At 38.6% G+C, this 26,656-nt stretch overlaps 2 long non-coding RNA genes across 2 annotated transcripts in view; one reads left to right on the forward strand and one right to left on the reverse strand.

Annotated features, from left to right (window-relative positions):
* Positions 1-26,656, forward strand: part of LOC103027851 (uncharacterized) — a 43,947-nt gene that overhangs the window by 2,079 nt on the left and 15,212 nt on the right. The window contains exon 2 of the long non-coding RNA XR_455293.3: positions 694-807. This is a non-coding gene — a long non-coding RNA (uncharacterized LOC103027851). The remainder of the gene's footprint in view (positions 1-693; positions 808-26,656) is intronic.
* Positions 8,469-14,563, reverse strand: LOC125804884 (uncharacterized). The gene is made up of 3 exons (XR_007441106.1): positions 13,924-14,563; positions 11,274-11,308; positions 8,469-8,750 (listed from the first exon to the last, which is right to left on the reverse strand). It is a non-coding gene; the product is annotated as an uncharacterized LOC125804884 (long non-coding RNA).

Genomic DNA, 26,656 nt, shown 5'->3' on the forward strand with positions numbered 1-26,656 from the left:
ACTGTAGAAATACTTTATAAGAAATGAAAGTGACTGCAGTTTACTTACTCCCCTTTTTGTGAAAACTACAGCTACAATATAAAAGATATATAATTAGTAAAAGATTTATAATTTGCATCAGGCCAAATAGTGTTATCTAGCACTCCTAGTTGTGAGCTACCTAAATATAATTTTCACTGATGGGTGAAATGCTTGTTTTTGGTGAAAGCTCCATACATTTTAAATAACTAGTTAATTATTTTAATGACAGAGGTAAAAACACCAAGTCATATCTTCCCATCTTATTCAAGCAATGGCCTGCAGTCTGTAAGGAGCTGAGCAGAAAGGTACAGCAAGTGCAAGTTACGCAAGGATGAAGGGAAAGCGGCTTCATTATTTTTTTTTTCCTTTACTGTAGAGAAAGAGAGAGAGACAGGTTTTTTTAGGGAAGCAAAGATAATGAAGTACAATTTGCATGAACATTAAAAAGAGAGCTCTGCACCTGATTGCCCATTTCTAGTCATGTTAAAATCATTTGTCATCTACTGTGGAGAATGAGACGATACACATACTGTATCAGTGTGTTTTACTCTTGTGCGTGAGAGCGGATAAAAAATAGCATGTCCAACAGTGCCACCCATCTCCAACACACAGACACAGCAAGTGCGAAAATAATGTGTGGGTGTGTGTGTGTGTTGTGTTGTGTGTTTGCAGAAAGAAAAAGAGAGCACACACTCTGCAAAAGCAGCTCGGTGCATCAGAAGTGTCTTCTGTAATGCCAGCTCGCCCACAGAACTGAAAGAATTACGAACGAAACGTGTGGAAAAAGTGAGTAAAAATTGTGCAGGCAGAAGATGAGCTAAGCAGGGGAGCTCGCGGTCGCGCCAGCAAACTGACAAAATAACTGCAGATAATTAGAACCTTTTGTAGCATGAGCATATTTCAACAAAGACACCTGCATTTCCTGCGGTGGGGAGCGACACACACGGTGATTGTCATTTTTAATCTGCTCCTCCCGCAGCGTTCTCCGGGGCGCCGCGGGGAGCCCGACGGGTGTGTGAGCGCCGCGATGAGAATTGGCCGAGCGTCCCGTAACGGCCCGGCTCCGACAGGACCCCCGCCGCACGGATTAATCACTGTCTTCACATAAAGTCTAAATCGCCACCTTAAGACTGTGGGAGGCTGGAGGGAGGGCTCTCGGGAGGTCAAAGGTTAAACTGTCGTTTTAAACGGATGTTCGGTTTTGAATTGCCTTTAAATGTTCTCTAAATTATCAGGTCTGAAATGAGATTGGTTGCCTAACATCATCATTATAGAGCCTGTATCACTTCACCTTTTTCTATCCTGTACTATTTAAATACTGCTTCAAATCCATATATGGAGAGCAGTTTAACTCCACCCATTCATATGGAAGTTATAAGAGGTGTTTCAACCTGGACTGCTTGTTAAAAAGTGTGGGAAATTAAACATAGAAAAATGTGTAAATGGGTTCCACTTCTAGCTTCTTGTATGACATATTGTTAAAATGTTTAAAAACAGTGTTTTTAAATGGAAGAATGAAAGGGATTTGCATATTTCTCCTCCTACAGTGCCCAATAGCATTTAAAGCTTTAGAGCACATGTGTCAAACACAAGGCCCGCGGGCCAAATGTGGCCCGCCACGTCTTTTTATGTGGCCCGCGAGAGCTTGTAAGATCTTAGTGTCTATAATAAATAAGTCAGAAGCGTTCTTTGACCAAAAAATACATTTCCCACAATGCTTGTCGATTGTATTACCCGCAAAGTTACGGCTTACTGCCACTACACGGCAGTGTAGTCATTGATGTGGAAACCCTGCCGGAGGGAAGGCGTAACTTCGCGGATGGAATTGAGACATATAAATGTTTATCCCATAATGTCCAGAAAAAGAGAAGTTGATGCAGACGGACGGCTGTGCTTCAAGGCGAAAGACCGGTATGCATTTTGTGTTACTGACCAAAATAAACGCTTTTTAGAAGAGATATAAATTATGTGTAAATATTTATAAGACAATAGCTGATAAAATCTGTTTTAATGAGGTTAATAAACATCACTGTGACATCGCTAGTCGCAGTTTCACCTCAGCAAAGGACGAGGAGGTGAATCACTTATCTAACCAGCCAGATTTCTGCCCCCAATAACCCTTTCAATAACCTCCAATAGCCTTTAATAGTCTCCAGTAGCCTTCAACAGTCTAACCTTGCAGCCGTGGTGTGTTCTAAACTCCGTAGTTATAAACATCCTGAGGTTAGCAGCGCGATAACTGACCTATTTATAATGTAATCCGAGCAGTGACTCCGGGATGGCTGCTCTAAACTGCTGCTGTTAGCTGCTTGGGCTGAAATATGAACTGTAGAGAGCTGTATTATCCGGTTAGTGGGGTTATTTTATTTCATACACAGAAGAACTTAAAATCCTGTAGCCCGTGGCTGGGCTGTAGCTCTGACTCAGTAAAGACTGTGGGCTTGTGCTGCTGCAGCTCCCACTAGTGGTTGGATGAGGAAATGCTAAATCTGTCACAGCTCACAATTTTTGATTTTATATTTATTAAGCCTCTTTTCAGTATCAAACGTTTTGATCAAAGTTAATATAACTTGTATTTTATGTCATTTCTATTCACTTGTATAGTTTCGTTCTTGATTGATGGAGTTTTTGGATTTCATAACAGGATTTATGTTAATAGAGCAACAAGCAAACATTTTTTCCATGCAACTGTAATATTTGATTGAATAAATAATATATTGAGAGTTATTTAACATTAAGGAGTAATTACATTCATTTACATATATTACATTTGGTTACATTTTCTTATATTTATAAGTTACATCTGGCCCTCGGAGGACAGCCAGTATGCCAATGTGGCCCTCGGCCAAAATGAGTTTGACACCCCTGCTTTAGAGATTGGAAGGAATTTCAGTGCGTAAAGGGAAAGGACACAAGTCTAACCTGAACATCTGTGATCTGTGATCTCTGATCCCTAAGACTGCACTGCATCAAGATCCATCATTCAATAACAGCTGATAAAAACACATGAGAAAGGGATTACTCTTAACTCTACAATACAGGGTAACATTGGCAAATGGCACATTAAATCTCTGTGTCTGTGATTGGTCAAAAGACTTTGTTCAGCCAATGGGTGTAGAATGACTTAATTGATTTGCGATTTGGCAATTGTAGATCAGTCGCTGTGTCGCTTGCAGCTTGTTGCGGATTCACAGCTTTAAATCGCTTCCTCCCATAGAAAATGAATGGCTGCTAGTCAGTGTGAACGCAGGGTTACTGTTGTAATGTTTGCAGGAAGACTGGGACAAAATAACACCTGAAACACTTCATCACTATCATCAGTGCCAAAACATATTTTAAGTGTTGTGAAAAGGAAAAGCAACATTACATAGCGTTCAGTTCTAAACCATCCCAGCTTTTATTGGAATGTGTTGCAGGCCAGATAAAGCTCTCCTCATAAGAGTCTAATATTATTCATAGTTATTAACCAACACCTGGTTTGGTTAATCAGTGCCTAATGATGTTAAATCAGGCAACATGCTGTGGGGTGTCCAGGAGAAATCTGGAACCAAACTTTGCTCTTCAAATCAGCTCACAAGATCTTATCTACTTTTTTTCACATTTTTAATAACAATTCTTGACACATTTTAATGTATTTCTGTATAACTTCATTTGTTTATTTACAATATGCAGTTTTACATGCTTTAAACAGCTTCTGGTAAACTACAACTGCATGTCAATGCACTTCCAAGAACACTGTACACAGTTGTATTACATATACATTTAGCCTTTACATATGCCTCTTTTTCCTGTCTGTATGATCGATTTGATGGGTTGCTGTTCTTCTACAGTTTACAATAAGGATATCTATCTATATGTCTGTCTGTCTGTCTACATTCATGGGGAGAAATGAGTGCACTTTCACAGTGCCCAAATTATTTAACTTTGGATTCATCTGTCCAAAGCATATTGTTCTAAAACTTAGGCTTGCACTGATTTTTTTGGTCTTCTTGTACACTTAACAAAAATCTAACTTGTTTGGTCTCTTTTTGATTGTAGAGTTGTACTTTGGCATCAACTGTAGTAAGAGCTACCTGTACATCTTGTGATGATATTATGATGGTTTTAGTCTGAATGTGTGAGAACGGCCTGATCTGATCATGTTGACTGTTTTAAACGTTTTCCACTTTCTTCCTATGCAGAAATGATCATTTGTCTCTCTTTTGATCTCACCATGGGAATCCCACATACTTATCCCAATCAAACTTATGACTAAAGTTTAGAGAGGGACATCCTATTCCAATTTCCTCTCTAAAAGTAGACTAATTATCTAATTCTATCTAATTAACTTCATCCAGTGTAATTCATGTAATTAATAATACATGTGTAAGAGTGCTACATATTTCAATTAAATAAACCTGCAGTTTATTTAAGTTTTTAATTAACAATACACTAATTATTTGGATGTTAAAACCAAATAATGTTGATTCATTACATTTTTTCCAGTTAAATCTTATCAAAAATATTGATGACAGGTGTTATTAGCCAACTAATGCTAGTTTGAATGCATTTACTTGCCCTTATAACATATATATATAAATGGCATTGTTATTTTAAAGTCAGTTTAAAGCCAATATAATTAACTCCCAAGGATTAGCTGCATTTCTGAATGTTGGAAATAAAGTTGTCTTTTTGTTAATCACATCCTGAGGTAAAAAAAAATTGCTCCAAACCTAGTGTATTCTGTCCAGCGATTTTTGTAACGAATCAAAACACATTTTTTTTTTCTATAAACTAGCATACACTGCTGCACACCAGGGCTCATATCATAAGACTAGCAACCAGGTTTTGTGAAATGAGGTTAGTAGGTTTTTGGCAGCAGATCACAGTTTGAGTGGCTTAAGAAAAGTTTAGTAAGTTTAGTCTACCTGCTTTCATGAGGCATTATATCAATTCGGAAGTGTTAGCCTCTTCATAACATAGTTTATTTGGAATTAGACTCTAAAATAACCTTGTAATTCTGAGGATCCACTGGCATTTAGAAGAACATAGCATTTCTAATATGGGCATTACATCCATTATAGAATAACAAACAAGCTCAGAAAACTACTGATTAGTAGCTAAGCAAGCTTTAAGAAATGGATATGGATCCTGAGAAAGAATTCCCATTGGATGTTTATAAATCCGTTTGCATACTGCATGCTGGGGGATGTAGTGAGAAAACATTAACGAATGAAAATACAAAAAGGATCCCAAATTCTCGATTTCTGTCTGATGAACTGATAAATGCTGGAAATCTGCTTTAAGTGATCTGTAATATCACTGTTTTCTATACACATAAAACATGACTGAAGTATGATTTTTTCTTTGACAAAGTATTGTTTTTAATAAAGAGCAAAAGATCAGATGAAGTCTGTTTTCCACCATTTCCTCACTTCTTGATCTGTGTAATGGCTCAGGCTTTGTGACAGGCTAAGTGCCTAAAAAAGACAACATGACAAGCTTTAGGAGGAAACAGTAGCATCTGTACTATAGAAAAAGTTTCCTGGGAGATTCGGGTGAGCCCTGTGGTGCTTTATACCCCACCGAGCTCATCAGGTTGCGGGGGGGGGTGGGTGGAAATCACAGCGCCTGGCTCTCTTTCATCTGCTCTCCTGAATGGAGCTCCGTGTCTGATCGCTCGAGCCAATTTGCCAGCCCATGTGGCACCCATCCCATCAGACCTGGGCATTGTGCCTCCCTGCATACTGGCATTGCACGCCAAATTATTTTCATGCACACACACATACACACATACACGCACACACACACACACACACAAATACACACCCTACCACCCACCATCAACACACACACATACACACATACACGCACACACACACACACAAATACACACCCTACCACCCACCATCAACACACACACACACACACGCACACAAAAAAATGCACGGATATGCGCCGCTGATTCCGAATGCCCAGCTCACGCATTGTCGGGATCGTTTTGGCTTGACGCCAAACCTATTATATTGATCTCTCTTTTCTGTGCACTTCAATGGCCCCAGACAATGCAGATTTCGAGCAGAACATATTAAGCAAATAACACGGGCTCCGAGCCCCTGCACTCAGAGACTGATGTCGTTAATATCAATGCCTGGGTGTCTCAGCCTATAACTCAGCATTTCAATACTCTCGGGCAATCGAGCAGCCTCCTGCTCCACTCTCCAGTTTTCTCTACCCCCCCCACCCCCCACAACCTTTTAAATCGTGTTACGTTTTCCATAATAAACTCAATGTAATTACGTTATGGAATATTTCTGTGCCGGTTGTGGGGATTATAATGGGTCGACCCGCTTTAATGACACTTATCAGCCTGCTATCTGCGAGCGGCTCCATGGGGTTTTCCTGCTGGCACGGAGCTATTGGCTTCCGCTGGCACACTGCGCTCTTCAGCGTCTCCCAAAGCCAATATGGGAATAGTCGGTCTGCTTAAACCGGCTGGGCACAATACGTCTGCTAATGAGCACGTCTATGAGCTGATTCCCCCCCATTTTCCTGAGAGGGGAATCAGGGTAAACATTTAAATGGGAATCCTCTGTGGACCGGAGGAGCCGTGGCGGGGCCTGCCAGGAAAAAGCAGCATCTCATGTTCTCGGCGTGTGATGGCGAAATGACAAAGTGTGCGATTCCTTTAACATCTGTAATGAGCGTTATACTAAGTGAGAGGCTGCATATGGCTCCATCAAAGAGAGAGCGCCAGAGAAACCAGCCGTTCGGTGTCAGCCTAATAGTATGGGTTTCTACTGCATGCAAATCGGTCACACTTCATTCTGGTGCTTTACTTTGATGGAAGGAAACAAACAATGCAGCTCAGCTGAATATCATCAGCGTTAGGGATAGAGTTAATGCGCCTAATCATGAAAAAAAAAACATTTTAATGTTTTTTTAATGAAATTTTTATACATATACAGCGGAAAAAAACTTTTTTGTGTGTGATAAAATTCTAAAGAATATCTGCCTATTCAGTCTACTGCAGTTTAGCCCTGCCCATCCACAATAAAGTTAAAGTGCTGAGGAATTTTTTTATTTAAATATATATATTTTTTAAAAATAGCCAGCTACTAAACAAACAGACAGCCTTTTAAACAATCATATAGAGGCTGCATTTCAAAGAAAAAAATAAAATAAAATACAAGAAACTTTAGGATATGGGCCATATAAAGTTTAAAATATATTTAGTAAAATATCAGTTAACTTTCTAGATTTACAGTTAGCAAAGCCTAGCATAATACACTGTTTCATAACCCTGGTCCCTGAGAGCCAATACCCTGCACATTTTAGTGCTGTTCCTCATTAAACAAACCCATCTAAACTCAATGAGAGGCTGTGAATCAGTTGATTAGTTGGATCAGGTACAATGTGAGGATGGAAAAGACTTAACAGTGGGTAAAGTGGGCTTCCAGGACCAGGTTTGAGAAATACTGACACAACTGTCACTGCAGGACGAGTTAAAAAAACACGTTATAATTTGATTTAACTGTAAAGCACGGGGTCTGGGCTCATTTCAATGAGCTATGAGTGAGAATTTATTTTTAGTATTAAATTTATAGCAATAACTGACTGTAAATTTTAAGGGTTAAGATAATAATTAAAATGAGTTTTAGGATTCTGGTTGCGTGAAAGCTGAATTTACTAGCATTTTAGATATGAGAATGTCTATGTAACTCTCTGTAGTGTAAGTTTGAAGAGTTTACTGTGTTATTTCAGTCTGTGTTGTACCCGAATCTTGGCATCAGCAGCATAGATTAACCCCCAGGGTATGGGGTTGCTCGTCACACACTCAGCCTGAACTGTGTTTCCACTGTTGCTCATCTGATGCAGGTAAAGAGTACATGTCCATATCTACAGAAGAGAAATTAATAATACATTAAGTTTGTCATATTATTTTTCAGTGCTAAGAAGATACAGAATGTATTTTTTGAAGGAACATCATTGGAGCTGAAGAAGGGCTGGAGGTCAGTGCTAGCTGTCTAATTCTGTTACGTCAGCTCACAGACGCTTGTGTTGGCTGATATCATGCTGAGTGAAACAGCAAGGTCAATTATGCTCCCTTGGAGTCCAAGAGATAAAACATCTAGCCTTTAGTGTTGAACAGTTTCAGCGTTACATGTGAAACATCTATCTAATGCATGCTCCAGGTGTGCAATATATTTCTAATAAAAATCTGTTTTTTGTTCGGAACTGAACTTTGTTTAATCACAGTCAGTTTTTTCAAGAGTGTTGGAAGTGGTGCCATCAAAAAATAATATCACGCATCTGACTTTCAGAGCATTCGACACTGTATATTAACACTCTCAATATGTAAACTCTTTTTTGCTCCTGGACTTCCCTACAGTCGGGAAGCACTTTGAGCAACTTCTGAAGAACAAGCTTTATGTTTGTCTTTCTGGACAACCTAAAAGAGGTAAAATACGAGTTGTCCCCCTGTCACAGGGGGACGTAGGGCCCTCGCACAACAGCGCAAATCGTACCGGGCCAAACCGAGAATCCGGTAAAAGTAATTTTGAGGTCTTATTGAGTGTGCCAATTTTCAAGAGTTTTCTATCCTGTTAAACATGTGAAATATCCATTTAAAATACAGGTGGCGCTATGGCGCTGTTAAAATACATGTATTTGAAATTCTAATTCTACATCAAACAACAGCCTTAGATAAGCAGGCTGGTCAAATTTTGTGAGTTTTTCTCCGTTATAACCTCCTCAAAACACCTGGCATTAGCTAGGTTTTCACCTCCTGTTTTGATGTGGGATCTCAAAAATTCAACCATCTGCCATTTCGTCCTCGTTTGAGATATCGACTATTCCTTCACAATTTATCATCAGATATGTTCAATGTTTATTTTTACCAAATACCAAGAGAATTCATCAAATTTGCTAGGAGTAGTTTGACAATGTACACAAAAAATGTGTGTAAAATGCAGATATTTCAAAATGGCCGACTTCCTGTTGGGCGGAGTCAGTCCTACCAATGCTGAAAATGTGTGTAATGATGTCTTTTGTGTTTTTGCCAAGTTTCATGAATTTTCAATAATCTGTTTTCTGACCATGTCATGGTTTCACTTTGGTTTAGTGTTGCGTCTCTAGTGACTCAATTGCTCGCCATTGGGTCACCGTTTTACCGATCAACTAATCCTTTGGCAGTTATCATCAAATATGTCTGTTGTTCATTTACAGCGAAACAAGAGGTAATCTGACAAAGACTTTAGGAGCAGTTTAAATGAGTTTGTGAAAAATGTGTAAAAATATTACAAATTCCAATATGGCCGACTTCCTGTTGGGCGGAGCTAATACAAGCCAATTGCAAATATGTGCAGGGTCATACTATCTACGATCCTACCAAAATTTGAGAAGATTAGACAAATTTTGACACATCCACAGCTAATTTATTAAATGAACAAATTAGGGGGCGCTGTAGAGTCCGCTAGCTATACATGAAAAAATTGTCAAAATATTTGTAAAGTGTTTTTAGGTCTTATGCAATCTGTCAATTTTCAAGAGGTTTTGAGCATTCCCGTAATGTCAAATATGCATTGAAACCTAGGTGGCGCTATAGAGCCAATGAAATACGTATACAAGAAATTTTAATTTCAGATTAAACTACTGCTTAAATCAAGCAGGCCTGTAAATTTTCGAGAGTTTTCAACCTTTTTAACCTCCTCAAACACCTACTAACACCAGAATGTATTCACTTCCTGTTTTAACGGGGCATCTCAAGCAATTCAACTGTCCGCCATTTCGTCCTCGTTTAAGATATCGACTATTCCTTCGCAATTTACAATTAAGTATGTTAGCAGTTTATTACAGACAAATATCAAGAGTATTCAACAAATTCCCTAGAAGGAGTTCGACAAAGTATGCAAAAAATGTGTGTAAAACACACTTTTTTCAAAATGGCCGACTTCCTGTTGGGCGGAGTCAGTCTTACCAATACTAAAAACGTGTCTTATGATGTCTCTTGTGTTTTTGCCAAGTTTCATGAATTTTCAATCATCTGTGTTATGACCGTGTCATGGTTTCACTTTTGTTTAGTGTTGCGTCTCCATTAAATTAATTGTCCACCATTACGTCATCAATTCAGCTATCGACTATTCCTTCGCAATTTATCACCATGTATGTCTGGAGCCTATCCACACCAAATTTAGAGGTAATATGACAAAGACTCTAGGAGGAGTTTGAATGAGTTCGTGAAAAATGTGTAAAAATTCCACAAATTTCAAAATGGCCGACTTCCTGTTGGGTGGAGCTAGTACAAGCCAATGGGTAATATGTGCGGGATGATAGTTTCTATGTTGTTGCCAAAAATCGAGAATATTGGAGAAATTTTGAGACAGCTACAGCTAATTTAATGGCCTAAACAAAATAGGGGGCGCTGTAGAGTCCTCTAGCTACACATGAGAAAAATGACAAAATATTCCTAAATCATTTCAATGACTTATTGAATCTGCCAATTATCAAGAGGCTGAGAGCTTTTCATAAATATGATATAAAATAGGTGGCGCTAGAGAGCTGTTGAAAGACGAATTTACGAAATTCCAACTTACGGTCAAAGTATGGCGTAAGCCAAATAGCTCTGTAAAATTTTAGGAGTTTTCAAACATCCTAACCCCTCTGAAACCCAGCGGGAAACTTTTTATTTTGCAACTTCCTGTCAAAATGGCCGACTTCCTGTTGGGCGGAGTCAAATAAAACCTAGTGATTCTTGTTGTTTATGAGGAGGTCAATGAGCGTATCAAAGTTGGTGCACGTTGGACAAACTTCATCCCGGCCACTGCCGACGTTTGGGGGCGCTATAGAGCTCCTGAACTACGCCAAAGTCCAGCCTCTATGGAACTTTACAATTTTCGCCGAGGTTGAGGTCTGTGCCAAAATGCGTGAGTTTTCGAGTATCGGAAATGCCTCAAAAATGGACGCAAAGAGGCAGAATAATAATAATAATAACGAGTTGTCCCCCTGTCACAGGGGGACGTAGGGCCCTCGCACAACAGCGCAAATCGTACCGGGCCAAACCGAGAAACCGGTAAAAGTAATTTTGAGGTCTTATTGAGTGTGCCAATTTTCAAGAGTTTTCTATCCTGTTAAACATGTGAAATATCCATTTAAAATACAGGTGGCGCTATGGCGCTGTTAAAATACATGTATTTGAAATTCTAATTCTACATCAAAGAACAGCCTTAGATAAGCAGGCCGGTCAAATTTTGTGAGTTTTTCTCTGTTATAACCTCCTCAAAACACCTGGCATTTCCTAGGTTTTGACCTCCTGTTTTGATGTGGGATCTCAAAAATTCAACCATCTGCCATTTCGTCCTCGTTTGAGATATCGACTATTCCTTCACAATTTATCATCAGATATGTTCAATGTTTATTTTTACCAAATACCAAGAGAATTCAACAAATTTGCTAGGAGTAGTTTGACAATGTACACAAAAAATGTGTGTAAAATGCAGATATTTCAAAATGTCCGACTTCCTGTTGGGCGGAGTCAGTCCTACCAATGCTGAAAATGTGTGTAATGATGTCTTTTGTGTTTTTGCCAAGTTTCATGAATTTTCAAAAATCTGTTTTCTGACCGTGTCATGGTTTCACTTTGGTTTAGTGTTGCGTCTCTAGTGAATCAATTGCTCGCCATTGGGTCACCGTTTTACCGATCAACTAATCCTTTGGCAGTTATCATCAAATATGTCTGTTGTTCATTTACAGCGAAATAAGAGGTAATCTGACAAAGACTTTAGGAGCAGTTTAAATGAGTTTGTGAAAAATGTGTAAAAATATTACAAATTCCAATATGGCCGACTTCCTGTTGGGCGGAGCTAATACAAGCCAATTGCAAATATGTGCAGGGTCATACTATCTACACTCCTACCAAACTTTGAGAAGATTAGACAAATTTTGACACATCCACAGCTAATTTATTAAATGAACAAATTAGGGGGCGCTGTAGAGTCCGCTAGCTATACATGAAAAAATTGTCAAAATATTTGTTAAGGTGTTTTTAGGTCTTATGCAATCTGTCAATTTTCAAGAGGTTTTGAGCATTCCCGTAATGTCAAATATGCATTGAAACCTAGGTGGCGCTATAGAGCCAATGAAATACGTATATATGAAATTTTAATTTCAGATCAAACTACTGCTTAAATCAAGCAGGCCTGTAAATTTTCAAGAGTTTTCAACCTTTTTAACCTCCTCAAACACCTACTAACACCAGAATGTATTCACTTCCTGTTTTAACGGGGCATCTCAAGCAATTCAACTGTCCGCCATTTCGTCCTCGTTTAAGATATCGACTATTCCTTCGCAATTTACAATCAAGTATGTTAGTAGTTTATTACAGACAAATATCAAGAGTATTCAACAAATTCCCTAGGAGGAGTTCGACAAAGTATGCAAAAAATGTGTGTAAAACACACTTTTTTCAAAATGGCCGACTTCCTGTTGGGCGGAGTCAGTCTTACCAATGCTAAAAACGTGTCTTATGATGTCTCTTGTGTTTTTGCCAAGTTTCATGAATTTTCAATCATCTGTGTTATGACCGTGTCATGGTTTCACTTTTGTTTAGTGTTGCTTCTCCATTAAATTAATTGCCTGCCATTACGTCATCGTTTCAGCTATCGACTATTCCTTCGCAATTTATCACCACGTATGTCTGGAGCCTACCCACGCCCAATTTAGAGATAATCTGACAAAGACTCTAGGAGGAGTTTGAATGAGTTTGTGAAAAATGTGTAAAAATTCCACAAATTTCAAAATGGCCGACTTCCTGTTGGGCGGAGCTAATACCAGCCAATGGGTAATATGTGCGGGATGATACTCTCTATGTTGTTGCCAAAAATCTAGAATATTGGAGAAATTTTGAGACAGCTACAGCTAATTTAATGGCCTAAATAAAATAGGGGGCGCTGTAGAGTCATCTAGCTACACATGAGAAAAACGACAAAATATTTCTAAATCATTTCAAAGACTTATTGAATCTGCCAATTATCAAGAGGCTGAGAGCTTTTTATAAATGTGATATAAAATAGGTGGCGCTAGAGAGCTGATGAAACACGAATTTACGAAATTCCAACTGAAGGTCAAAGTTTGGCCTAAGCTAAATAGCTCTGTAAAATTTTAGGAGTTTTCAAACATCTTAACCCCTCCGAAACCCAGCGGGAAACTTTTTATTTTGCAACTTCCTGTCAAAATGGCCGACTTCCTGTTGGGCGGAGTCAAATAAATCAAATTGATCCTTGTTCTTTATGAGGAGGTCAATGAGCGTACCAAAGTTGGTGTACATTGGACAAACTTCATCCCGGCCACTGCCTACGTTTGGGGGCGCTATAGAGCTCCTGAACCACGCCTAAGTCCAGCCTCTATGGAACTTTAAAATTTTCGCCGAGCTTGAGGCCTGTGCCAAAATGCGTGAGTTTTCGAGTATCGGAAATGCCTCAAAAATGGACGCAAAGAGGCAGAATAATAATAATAATAATAATAATAATAATAATAAACGGACCAAAAACAATAGGGCTTTGCACCTCCGGTGCAGGCTTCGCCTGCGCCTTCGGTGCTCGGGCCCTAATAACGAGTTGTCCCCCTGTCACAGGGGGACGTAGGGCCCTCGCACAACAGCGCAAATCGTACCGGGCCAAACCGAGAAACCGGTAAAAGTAATTTTAAGGTCTTATTGAGTGTGCCAAGTTTCAAGAGTTTTATATCCTGTTAAACGTGAAATATCCATTTAAAATACGGGTAGCGCTATAGCGATGTTAAAATACATGTATTTTAAATTCTAATTCTACATCAAACAACAGCCTTAGATTAGCAGGCTGGTCAAATTTTGTGAGTTTTTCTCCGTTATAACCTCCTCAAAACACCTGGCATTACCTAGGTTTTCACCTCCTGTTTTGATGTGGCATCTCACAAATTCAACCATCTGCCATTTCGTCCTCGTTTGAGATATCGACTATTCCTTCACAATTTATCATCAGATATGTTTAATGTTTATTTTTACCAAATACCAAGAGAATTCAAGAAAATTTCTAGGAGTAGTTTGACAATATACACAACAAATGTATGTAAAATTCAGATATTTCAAAATGGCCGACTTCCTGTTGGGCGGAGTCAGTCCTACCAATACTGAAAACGTGTCTAATGATGTCTCTTGTGTTTTTGGCAAGTTTCATGAATTTTTAATCATCTGTGTTCTGACTGTGTCATGGTTTCACTTTGGTTTAGTGTTGCGTCTCTAGTCAATCAATTGCCCGCCATTACGTCACCGTTTTAGCGATCAATTATTCCTTTGGCAATTTTCATCAACTGTGTCTGATGTTCATTCTCAGTTAATTTAGAGGTAATCTGACAAAGACTTTAGGAGCAGTTTAAATGAGTTTGTTAAAAATTTGTAAAAATTACACAAATTTCAAAATGGCCGACTTCCTGTTGGGCGGAGCTAATACAAACCAATTGCAAATATGTGCAAAGTCATAGTATCTACGCTCCTACCAAAATTTGAGAAGATTAGACAAATTTTGACACATCCAAAGCTAATTTATTAACCGTATGAATTAGGGGGCGCTGTAGAGTCCGCTAGCTACACATGAAAAAATTATCACAATATTTGTAAAGTGTTTTTTAGATCTTATGGAATCTGACAATTTTTTGAGCATTTCCGTAATGTCAAATATGCATTGAAACCTAGGTGGCGCTATAGAGCCAATGAAATATGTATATATGAAATTTCAATTTTTAATCAAAGTACTGCTTAAATCAAGCAGGCCTGAAAAGTTTTGTGAGTGTTCAACCTGTTTAACCTCCTCAAACACCTACTAACACCAGAATGTATTTACTTCCTATTTTAATGGGGTATCTCAAGCCATTCAACTGTCCGCCATTTCGTCCTCGTTTAAGATATCGACTATTCCTTCGCAATTTATCATCAAGGATGGTAGTAGTTTATTGTTGACAAATATCAAGAGTATTCAACAAATTCCCTAGGAGGAGTTCGACAAAGTATGCAAAAAATGTGTGTAAAATGCACGTTTTTCAAAATGGCCGACTTCCGGTTGGGCGGAGTCAATCATATCAACACTGAAAACGTGTGTAATGATGTCTTTTATATTTTTGCCAAGTTTCATGAATTTCCAAGCAGCTGTATTCTGACTATGCTAATGTTTCTATTTGGTTTAGTGTTGTGTCTCCATTAAATCAATTGCCCGCCATTACGTCATCGTTTCAGCTATCGACTATTCCTTCGCAATTTAGCACCACGTATGTCTGGAGACTATCCACAGACAATTTAGTTGTAATCTGACAAAGACTCTAGGAGGAGTTCGAATGAGTTCGTGAAAAATGTGTAAAAATTTAACATTTTTCAAAATGGCCGACTTCCTGTTGGGCGGAGCTAATACATGCCAACGGGTATTATGTGTGGCATCGTAATATCTATTTTTCTACCAAAAATCTTGAACATTGGGGAAAATTTGAGACAGCTACCGCTAATTTATTAGCCTAAACCAAATAGGGGGCGCTGTAGAGTCATTTAGCTCCACATTAGAAAAACGATTACATTTCTCGAAATCATTTAAAGGCATTATTGGGTCTGCTTATTTAGAAGAGGCTAAGAGCTTTCTATAAATGTCATATAAAATAGGTGGCGCTAGAGAGCTGATAAATTATGAATATGAAAAATTCCAATTTTACATCAAAGTACAGCCTATGCCCAATATGCCTGTGAAATTTTATGAGTTTTCGAACATCGTAACCCACCCAAAACACCACGGGAAACTTTTTATTTTGCGACTTCCTGCCAAAATGGCAGACTTCCTGTTAGGCAGAGTCAAATAAATCCAAGTGATTCTTGATCGGTATAATGAGGTCAATGAGTGTACCAAAGTTGGTGCACATTGGACAAACTTTATCCCGGCCACTAGCAACGTTTGGGGGCGCTATAGAGCTCCTGATCAACGCCCAAGCCCAGGAACTGTGAAATTTCAAATTTTTCACCGGCTTTGATGTCTGTGCCAAAATTCAAGAGTTTTCGAGTATCAGAAAGGCCTCAAAAATGGGCGCGAAGTTTAAAAATAAAAATAATAATAATAATAATAATAATAATAATAACGAGTTGTCCCCCTGTCACAGGGGGACGTAGGGCCCTCGCACAACAGCGCAAATCGTACCGGGCCAAACCGAGAAACCGGTAAAAGTAATTTTAAGGTCTTATTGAGTGTGCCAATTTTCAAGAGTTTTCTATCCTGTTAAACATGTGAAATATCCATTTAAAATACAGGTGACGCTATAGCGCTGTTAAAATACATGTATTTGAAATTCTAATTCTACATCAAACAACAGCCTCAGATAAGCAGGCCGGTCAAATTTTGTGAGTTTTTCTCCGTTATAACCTCCTCAAAACACCTGGCATTACCTAGGTTTTGACCTCCTGTTTTGATGTGGCATCTCACAAATTCAACCATCAGCCATTTCGTCCTCGTTTGAGATATCGACTATTCCTTCACATTTTATCATCAGATATGTTTATTGTTTATTTTTACCAAATACCAAGAGAATTCAAGAAAATTTCTAGGAGTAGTTTGACAATATACACAACAAATGTATGTAAAATTCAGATATTTCAAAATGGCCGACTTCCTGTTGGGCGGAGTCAGTCCTACCAATACTGAAAACGTGTCTAATGATGTCTCTTGTGTTTTTGCCAAGTTTCATGAATTTTTAATCATCTGTGTTCTGACTGTGTCATGGTTTCACTTTGGTTTAGTGTTGTGTCTCTAGTCAATCAATTGCTCGCCATTACGTCACCGTTTTAGCGATCAACTAATCCTTTGGCAATTTTCATCAACTGTGTCTGATGTTCATTCTCAGCTAATTTAGAGGTAATCTGACAAAGACTTTAGGAGCAGTTTAAATGAGTTTGTGAAAAAAAGTGTAAAAAAATTACAAAATCCAATATGGCTGACTTCCTGTTGGGCGGAGCTAATACAAACCAATTGCAAATATGTGCAGAGTCATAGTATCTACGCTCCTACCAAAATTTGAGAAGATTAGACAAATTGTGACACATCCACAGCTAATTTATTAAACGAATGAATTAGGGGGCGCTATAGAGTCCGCTAGCTACACATGAAAAAATTATCACAATTTTTGTAAAGTGTTTTTAGATCTTATGGAATCTGACAGTTTTCAAGAGTTTTTGAGCATTTCCGTAATGTCAAATATGCATTGAAACCTAGGTGGCGCTATAGAGCCAATGAAATATGTATATATGAAATTTCAGTTTTTGATCCAAGAACCACTTAAGTCAAGCAGGCCTGTAAAGTTTCGTGAGTGTTCAACCTTTTAAACCTCCTCAAACACCTACCAACACCAGAATGTATTCACTTCCTGTTTTAATGGGGTATCTCCAGCAATTCAACTGTCCGCCATTTCGTCCCTGTTTAAGATATCGACTATTCCTTCGCAATTTATCATCAGGTGTGTTAGTAGTTTATTACTGACAAATATCAAGAGTATTCAACAAATTCCCTAGGAGGAGTTTGACAAAGTATGCAAAAAATGTGTGTAAAATGCACTTTTTTCAAAATGGCCCACTTCCTGTTGGGCGGAGTCAGTCTTACCAATACTAAAAACGTTTCTTATGATGTCTATTATGTTTCTGTAAAGTTTCATGAATTTTCAATCATCTGTGTTATGATCGTGTCATGGTTTCACTTTGGTCTAGTGTTGCGTCTCCATTAAATTAATTGCCTGCCATTACGCCATCGTTTCAGCTATCGACTATTCCTTCGCAATTTATCACCATGTATGTCTGGAGCCTATCCACGCCCAATTTAGAGATAATCTGACAAAGACTCTAGGAGGAGTTCGAATGAGTTCGTCAAAAATGTGTAAAAATTCCACAAATTTCAAAATGGCCGACTTCCTGTTGGGCGGAGCTAATACCAGCCAATGGGTAATATGTGCGGGATGATACTTTCTATGTTGTTGCCAAAAATCGAGAACATTGGAGAAATTTTGAGACAGCTACAGCTAATTTAATGGAATAAACAATATAGGGGGCGCTGTAGAGTCCTCTAGCTACACATGAGAAAAACGACAAAATATTTCTAAATCATTTCAAGGACTTATTGAATCTGCCAATCATCAAGAGGCTGAGAGCTTTTTATAAATGTGAGATAAAATAGGTGGCGCTAGAGAGCTGATGAAACACGAATTTACGAAATTCCAACTTAAGGTCAAAGTTTGGCCTAAGCCAAATAGCTCTGTAAAATTTTAGGAGTTTTCAAACATCTTAACCCCTCCGAAACTTAGCCGGAAACTTTTTATTTTGCAACTTCCTGTCAAAATGGCCGACTTCCTGTTGGGCGGAGTCAAATAAAACCAAGTGATCCTTGTTCTTTATGAGGAGGTCAATGAGCGTACCAAAGTTGGTGTACATTGGACAAACTTCATCCCAGCCACTGCCGACGTTTGGGGGCGCTATAGAGCTCCTGAACCACGCCAAAGTCCAGCCTCTATGGAACTTTAAAATTTTCGCCGAGTTTGAGGCCTATGCCAATTTGTATGAGTTTTCGAGTATCGGAAATGCCTCAAAAATGGGCGAAAATGTCCGGAATAATAATAATAACGAGTTGTCCCCCTGTCACAGGGGGACGTAGGGCCCTCGCACAACAGCGCAAATCGTACCGGGCCAAACCGAGAAACCGATAAAAGTAATTTTAAGGTCTTATTGAGTGTGCCAATTTTCAAGAGTTTTCTATCCTGTTAAACATGTGAAATATCCATTTAAAATACGGGTAGCGCTATAGCGCTGTTAAAATACATGTATTTTAAATTCTAATTCTACATCAAACAACAGCCTTAGATAAGCAGGCTGGTCAAATTTTGTGAGTTTTTCTCCGTTATAACCTCCTCAAAACACCTCGCATTACTTAGGTTTTGACCTCCTGTTTTGATGTGGCATCTCACAAATTCAACCATCTGCCATTTCGTCCTCGTTTGAGATATCGACTATTCCTTCACAATTTATCATCAGATATGTTTAATGTTTATTTTTACCAAATACCAAGAGAATTCAAGAACATTTCTAGGAGTAGTTTGACAATATACACAACAAATGTATGTAAAATTCAGATATTTCAAAATGGCCGACTTCCTGTTGGGCGGAGTCAGTCCTACCAATACTGAAAACGTGTCTAATGATGTCTCTTGTGTTTTTGCCAAGTTTCAGGAATTTTTAATCATCTGTGTTCTGACTGTGTCATGGTTTCACTTTGGTTTAGTGCTGCGTCTCTAGTCAATCAATTGCCCGCCATTACGTCACCGTTTTAGCGATCAATTATTCCTTTGGCAATTTTCATCAACTGTGTCTGATGTTCATTCTCAGCTAATTTAGAGGTAATCTGACAAGGACTTTAGGAGCAGTTTAAATGAGTTTGTTAAAAATTTGTAAAAATTACACAAATTTCAAAATGGCCGACTTCCTGTTGGGCGGAGCTAATACAAACCGATTGCAAATATGTGCAAAGTCATAGCATCTACGCTCCTACCAAAATTTGAGAAGATTAGACAAATTTTGACACATCCAAAGCTAATTTATTAACCGTACGAATTAGGGGGCGCTGTAGAGTCCGCTAGCTAAACATGAAAAAATTATCACAATATTTGTAAAGTGTTTTTTAGATCTTATGGAATCTGACAATTTTCAAGAGTTTTTGAGCATTTCCGTAATGTCAAATATGCATTGAAACCTAGGTGGCGCTATAGAGCCAATGAAATATGTATATATGAAATTTCAATTTTTAATCAAAGTACTGCTTAAATCAAGCAGGCCTGAAAAGTTTTGTGAGTGTTCAACCTGTTTAACCTCCTCAAACACCTACTAACACCAGAATGTATTTACTTCCTATTTTAATGGGGTATCTCAAGCAATTCAACTGTCCGCCATTTCGTCCTCGTTTAAGATATCGACTATTCCTTCGCAATTTATCATCAAGGATGGTAGTAGTTTATTGTTGACAAATATCAAGAGTATTCAACAAATTCCCTAGGAGGAGTTCGACAAAGTATGCAAAAAATGTGTGTAAAATGCACGTTTTTCAAAATGGCCGACTTCCTGTTGGGCGGAGTCAATCATATCAACACTGAAAACGTGTGTAATGATGTCTTTTATATTTTTGCCAAGTTTCATGAATTTCCAAGCAGCTGTATTCTGACCATGCTAATGTTTCTATTTGGTTTAGTGTTGTGTCTCCATTAAATCAATTGCCCGCCATTACGTCATCGTTTCAGCTATCGACTATTCCTTCGCAATTTAGCACCACGTATGTCTGGAGACTATCCACAGACAATTTAGTTGTAATCTGACAAAGACTCTAGGAGGAGTTCGAATGAGTTCGTGAAAAATGTGTAAAAATTTAACATTTTTCAAAATGGCCGACTTCCTGTTGGGCGGAGCTAATACATGCCAATGGGTATTATGTGTGGCATCGTAATATCTATTTTTCTACCAAAAATCTTGAACATTGGGGAAAATTTGAGACAGCTACCGCTAATTTATTAGCCTAAACCAAATAGGGGGCGCTGTAGAGTCATTTAGCTCCACATTAGAAAAACGATTACATTTCTCGAAATCATTTAAAGGCATTATTGGGTCTGCTTATTTAGAAGAGGCTAAGAGCTTTCTATAAATGTCATATAAAATAGGTGGCGCTAGAGAGCTGATAAATTATGAATATGAAAAATTCCAATTTTACATCAAAGTACAGCCTATGCCCAATATGCCTGTGAAATTTTATGAGTTTTCGAACATCGTAACCCACCCAAAACACCACGGGAAACTTTTTATTTTGCGACTTCCTGCCAAAATGGCCGACTTCCTGTTAGGCGGAGTCAAATAAATCCAAGTGATTCTTGATCGGTATAATGAGGTCAATGAGCGTACCAAAGTTGGTGCACATTGGACAAACTTTATCCCGGCCACTAGCAACGTTTGGGGGCGCTATAGAGCTCCTGATCAACGCCCAAGCCCAGGAACTGTGAAATTTCAAATTTTTCACCGGCTTTGATGTCTGTGCCAAAATTCAAGAGTTTTCGAGTATCAGAAAGGCCTCAAAAATGGGCGCGAAGTTTAAAAATAAAAATAATAATAATAATAATAATAATAATAACGAGTTGTCCCCCTGTCACAGGGGGACGTAGGGCCCTCGCACAACAGCGCAAATCGTACCGGGCCAAACCGAGAAACCGGTAAAAGTAATTTTGAGGTCTTATTGAGTGTGCCAATTTTCAAGAGTTTTCTATCCTGTTAAACATGTGAAATATCCATTTAAAATACAGGTGGCGCTATGGCGCTGTTAAAATACATGTATTTGAAATTCTAATTCTACATCAAAGAACAGCCTTAGATAAGCAGGCCGGTCAAATTTTGTGAGTTTTTCTCTGTTATAACCTCCTCAAAACACCTGGCATTACCTAGGTTTTGACCTCCTGTTTTGATGTGGGATCTCAAAAATTCAACCATCTGCCATTTCGTCCTCGTTTGAGATATCGACTATTCCTTCACAATTTATCATCAGATATGTTCAATGTTTATTTTTACCAAATACCAAGAGAATTCAACAAATTTGCTAGGAGTAGTTTGACAATGTACACAAAAAATGTGTGTAAAATGCAGATATTTCAAAATGGCCGACTTCCTGTTGGGCGGAGTCAGTCCTACCAATGCTGAAAATGTGTGTAATGATGTCTTTTGTGTTTTTGCCAAGTTTCATGAATTTTCAAAAATCTGTTTTCTGACCGTGTCATGGTTTCACTTTGGTTTAGTGTTGCGTCTCTAGTGAATCAATTGCTCGCCATTGGGTCACCGTTTTACCGATCAACTAATCCTTTGGCAGTTATCATCAAATATGTCTGTTGTTCATTTACAGCGAAATAAGAGGTAATCTGACAAAGACTTTAGGAGCAGTTTAAATGAGTTTGTGAAAAATGTGTAAAAATATTACAAATTCCAATATGGCCGACTTCCTGTTGGGCGGAGCTAATACAAGCCAATTGCAAATATGTGCAGGGTCATACTATCTACACTCCTACCAAACTTTGAGAAGATTAGACAAATTTTGACACATCCACAGCTAATTTATTAAATGAACAAATTAGGGGGCGCTGTAGAGTCCGCTAGCTATACATGAAAAAATTGTCAAAATATTTGTTAAGGTGTTTTTAGGTCTTATGCAATCTGTCAATTTTCAAGAGGTTTTGAGCATTCCCGTAATGTCAAATATGCATTGAAACCTAGGTGGCGCTATAGAGCCAATGAAATACGTATATATGAAATTTTAATTTCAGATCAAACTACTGCTTAAATCAAGCAGGCCTGTAAATTTTCAAGAGTTTTCAACCTTTTTAACCTCCTCAAACACCTACTAACACCAGAATGTATTCACTTCCTGTTTTAACGGGGCATCTCAAGCAATTCAACTGTCCGCCATTTCGTCCTCGTTTAAGATATCGACTATTCCTTCGCAATTTACAATCAAGTATGTTAGTAGTTTATTACAGACAAATATCAAGAGTATTCAACAAATTCCCTAGGAGGAGTTCGACAAAGTATGCAAAAAATGTGTGTAAAACACACTTTTTTCAAAATGGCCGACTTCCTGTTGGGCGGAGTCAGTCTTACCAATGCTAAAAACGTGTCTTATGATGTCTCTTGTGTTTTTGCCAAGTTTCATGAATTTTCAATCATCTGTGTTATGACCGTGTCATGGTTTCACTTTTGTTTAGTGTTGCTTCTCCATTAAATTAATTGCCTGCCATTACGTCATCGTTTCAGCTATCGACTATTCCTTCGCAATTTATCACCACGTATGTCTGGAGCCTACCCACGCCCAATTTAGAGATAATCTGACAAAGACTCTAGGAGGAGTTTGAATGAGTTTGTGAAAAATGTGTAAAAATTCCACAAATTTCAAAATGGCCGACTTCCTGTTGGGCGGAGCTAATACCAGCCAATGGGTAATATGTGCGGGATGATACTCTCTATGTTGTTGCCAAAAATCTAGAATATTGGAGAAATTTTGAGACAGCTACAGCTAATTTAATGGCCTAAATAAAATAGGGGGCGCTGTAGAGTCATCTAGCTACACATGAGAAAAACGACAAAATATTTCTAAATCATTTCAAAGACTTATTGAATCTGCCAATTATCAAGAGGCTGAGAGCTTTTTATAAATGTGATATAAAATAGGTGGCGCTAGAGAGCTGATGAAACACGAATTTACGAAATTCCAACTGAAGGTCAAAGTTTGGCCTAAGCTAAATAGCTCTGTAAAATTTTAGGAGTTTTCAAACATCTTAACCCCTCCGAAACCCAGCGGGAAACTTTTTATTTTGCAACTTCCTGTCAAAATGGCCGACTTCCTGTTGGGCGGAGTCAAATAAATCAAATTGATCCTTGTTCTTTATGAGGAGGTCAATGAGCGTACCAAAGTTGGTGTACATTGGACAAACTTCATCCCGGCCACTGCCTACGTTTGGGGGCGCTATAGAGCTCCTGAACCACGCCTAAGTCCAGCCTCTATGGAACTTTAAAATTTTCGCCGAGCTTGAGGCCTGTGCCAAAATGCGTGAGTTTTCGAGTATCGGAAATGCCTCAAAAATGGACGCAAAGAGGCAGAATAATAATAATAATAATAATAATAATAATAATAATAACGAGTTGTCCCCCTGTCACAGGGGGACGTAGGGCCCTCGCACAACAGCGCAAATCGTACCGGGCCAAACCGAGAATCCGGTAAAAGTAATTTTGAGGTCTTATTGAGTGTGCCAATTTTCAAGAGTTTTCTATCCTGTTAAACATGTGAAATATCCATTTAAAATACAGGTGGCGCTATGGCGCTGTTAAAATACATGTATTTGAAATTCTAATTCTACATCAAACAACTGCCTTAGATAAGCAGGCTGGTCAAATTTTGTGAGTTTTTCTCCGTTATAACCTCCTCAAAACACCTGGCATTACCTAGGTTTTCACCTCCTGTTTTGATGTGGGATCTCAAAAATTCAACCATCTGCCATTTCGTCCTTGTTTGAGATATCGACTATTCCTTCACAATTTATCATCAGATATGTTCAATGTTTATTTTTACCAAATACCAAGAGAATTCATCAAATTTGCTAGGAGTAGTTTGACAATGTACACAAAAAATGTGTGTAAAATGCAGATATTTCAAAATGGCCGACTTCCTGTTGGGCGGAGTCAGTCCTACCAATACTGAAAATGTGTGTAATGAGGTCTTTTGTGTTTTTGCCAAGTTTCATGAATTTTCAATAATCTGTTTTCTGACCATGTCATGGTTTCACTTTGGTTTATTGTTGCGTCTCTAGTGACTCAATTGCTCGCCATTGGGTCACCGTTTTACCGATCAACTAATCCTTTGGCAATTATCATCAAATATGTCTGTTGTTCATATCCAGCGAAATCAGAGGTAATCTGACAAAGACTTTAGGAGCAGTTTAAATTAGTTTGTGAAAAATGTGTAAAAATATTACAAATTCCAATATGGCCGACTTCCTGTTGGGCGGAGCTAATACAAGCCAATTGCAAATATGTGCAGGGTCATACTATCTACGATCCTACCAAAATTTGAGAAGATTAGACAAATTTTGACACATCCACAGCTAATTTATTAAACAAACGAATTAGGGGGCGCTGTAGAGTCTGCTAGCTATACATGAAAAAATTGTCAAAATATTTGTAAAGTGTTTTTAGGTCTTATGCAATCTGTCAATTTTCAAGAGGTTTTGAGCATTCCCATAATGTCAAATATGCATTGAAACCTAGGTGGCGCTATAGAGCCAATGAAATACGTATACAAGAAATTTTAATTTCAGATGAAAGTACTGCTTAATTCAAGCAGGCCTGTAAATTTTCGAGAGTTTTCAACCTTTTTAACCTCCTCAAACACCTACTAACACCAGAATGTATTCACTTCCTGTTTTAATGGGGCATCTCAAGCAGTTCAACTGTCCGCCATTTCGTCCTCGTTTAAGATATCGACTATTCCTTCGCAATTTATCATCACGGATGGTAGTAGTTTATTGCTGACAAATATCAAGAGTATTCAACAAATTCCCTAGGAGGAGTTCGACAAAGTATGCAAAAAATGTGTGTAAAATGCACATATTTCAAAATGGCCGACTTCCTGTTGGGCGGATTCAGTCTTACCAATACGGCAAACGTGTCTTATGATGTCTCTTGTGTTTTTGCCAAGTTTCATGAATTTTCAATCATCTGTGTTATGACCGTGTCATGGTTTCACTTTTGTTTAGTGTTGCGTCTCCATTAAATTAATTGCCTGCCATTACATCATCGTTTCAGCTATCGACTATTCCTTCGCAATTTATCACCATGTATGTCTGGAGCCTACCCACGCCCAATTTAGAGATAATCTGACAAAGACTCTAGGAGGAGTTTGAATGAGTTCGTGAAAAATGTGTAAAAATTCCACAAATTTCAAAATGGCCGACTTCCTGTTGGGCGGAGCTAATACCAGCCAATGGGTAATATGTGCGGGATGATAGTTTCTATGTTGTTGCCAAAAATCGAGAATATTGGAGAAATTTTGAGACAGCTACAGCTAATTTAATGGCCTAAATAAAATAGGGGGCGCTGTAGAGTCATCTAGCTACACATGAGAAAAACGACAAAATATTTCTAAATCATTTCAAAGACTTATTGAATCTGCCAATCATCAAGAGGCTGAGAGCTTTTTATAAATGTGATATAAAATAGGTGGCGCTAGAGAGCTGATGAAACACGAATTTACGAAATTCCAACTTACGGTCAAAGTTTGGCCTAAGCCAAATAGCTCTGTAAAATTTTAGGAGATTTCAAACATCTTAACCCCTCCGAAACCCAGTGGGAAACTTTTTATTTCGCAACTTCCTGTCAAAATGGCCGACTTCCTGTTGGGCGGAGTCAAATAAAACCAAGTGATTCTTGTTGTTTATGAGGAGGTCAATGAGCGTACCAAAGTTGGTGCACTTTGGACAAACTTCATCTCGGCCAATGCCGATGTTTGGTGGCGCTATAGAGCTCCTGAACCAGGCCAAAGTCCAGCCTCTATGGAACTTTACAATTTTCGCCGAGTTTGAGGCCTGTGCCAAAATGCGTGAGTTTTCGAGTATCGGAAATGCCTCAAAAATGGATGCAAAGAGGCAGAATAATAATAATAATAATAATAATAATAATAATAATAATAATAAACGGACCAAAAACAATAGGGCTTTGCACCTCCGGTGCAGGCTTCGCCTGCGCCTTCGGTGCTCGGGCCCTAATAATAATAAACGGACCAAAAACAATAGGGCTTTGCACCTCCGGTGCAGGCTTCGCCTGCGCCTTCGGTGCTCGGGCCCTAATAATAAACGGACCAAAAACAATAGGGCTTTGCACCTCCGGTGCAGGCTTCGCCTGCGCCTTCTGTGCTCGGGCCCTAATAAACGGACCAAAAACAATAGGGCTTTGCACCTCCGGTGCAGGCTTCGCCTGCGCCTTCGGTGCTCGGGCCCTAATAATAATAATAACGAGTTGTCCCCCTGTCACAGGGGGACGTAGGGCCCT

The sequence above is a fragment of the Astyanax mexicanus genome, chromosome 1 (genome assembly GCF_023375975.1).
Source record: "Astyanax mexicanus isolate ESR-SI-001 chromosome 1, AstMex3_surface, whole genome shotgun sequence".
In the NCBI taxonomy this organism is placed as follows: domain Eukaryota; kingdom Metazoa; phylum Chordata; class Actinopteri; order Characiformes; family Acestrorhamphidae; genus Astyanax; species Astyanax mexicanus.